The following is a 1,406-nucleotide window of genomic DNA, read 5'->3' as shown; positions in this document are numbered from 1 at the left end:
CTTTACTGCGAGATTTGTTTTCACATAAATGCCAGCTTCAGTTCGTAGTTTGTTATTTAGGATACGCGTAAAACTATTGAGGGAAGCAATAGCGCAAGCACTCGGAAAAAATCCATATGTGTTATGCCCAATCAGGAATCTTTCAAGCTCATATACGATGTAGAGGGAATCACTCAAAACACAACAAATGATAATCCTTGGACACAAAACAAAGCCATATAGTCAAGGATTCGGTAACTGATCCACCCCACACACCCAACACTCTAATCATCGTATTTGTTTTTCGCATTAGCGTCATTTCCGATGTCACTGCCCCCTATGTCCTCGGCCCGGCGGGTCGCATGCGCCCCACCCTCGGTGCCGCTGGAGGGGATACGAAATGGATTTGCGCAAATGTAGGAGCTAGAGGAGCTGCATAAAACTAAACTAGGTGACGACGTCGCCATGCTTGTGATTTCCCGTTAAAGCTAGTGGGTTGGCCAAGTGAGGACAGCTGGTCACTGGATATTCAGGACACCTTCGGCAAACGGGTCCCTGAGAGCATCGGACAGGTGCTGATACCATCTTCAATTTCAACAGCATGCGGGCAGAGGATACCTTCATGTGAAGACACAGCTGCTGTCGCTATTGACGAAGCGCATGCAACAACATTGGTGAAGACAAGGAATGATGAACACGAGGCAACAGTGAATTATTAGCCTACCATGTAGAATGGTAGCGCAGCTAGGATTGAAATCGACTCGTCGGCTGACTACGTTGATAACATGTCTCCCAGTCGCGTAATGTCTACATCCGTACGGGTTCAGCGCCTCTAGCGACGATGACATTGGAATGGAGGATCAATGATTGAGAAAATAAGCCTCAGCTACGTCTGCCTATACCGTCACTGTTTCAATCTATCACAAAGGCGCCAAACAATGACCTCCCGGGTGAGGGCAAGACTCAACGTATGTATATATGGGAAATATGAACTGTTCTAGCAATGCCAACCGTGAGATTCCAAACAAGGCATTCTCATGTAGTGGTGCGATGAAAAGCACCGGTTCTACACCGCGTGGGTATGAGTACTCACATTGTTCGTGGACGATATCTGGAAGGATATGTTCCGAATCGACAGGTGGAAAGGCCAGACCGGCCATCTCACTTACGCTGAATATAAGAAGAGATTTCCATCCCGATACAAGGCATCGGCGGGTGGTTTGCACTTCTTCACGGCTCTTGGTATTGCGTATCACAACTTCGGACATCCAGGCATAGTTCTGCTACCGCCCATCGAAGTGTTTGAGCTGATGCCGAAGCAAGCTGGTGAGAAGATGGTCGAAGAGCTAGAGGTAGGAGTGTCCCTCAGAGTTGTTAAGAAGCCGACGGTGCCGGTAGTGATTGTAATGGAGCCTGCGAGAACGCAG

The sequence above is a fragment of the Phytophthora parasitica genome, assembly GCF_000247585.1.
Source record: "Phytophthora parasitica INRA-310 unplaced genomic scaffold supercont2.58, whole genome shotgun sequence".
Classification (NCBI taxonomy): Eukaryota; Oomycota; class Peronosporomycetes; order Peronosporales; family Peronosporaceae; genus Phytophthora; species Phytophthora nicotianae.
Note: the sequence above shows the minus strand (reverse complement) of the source record.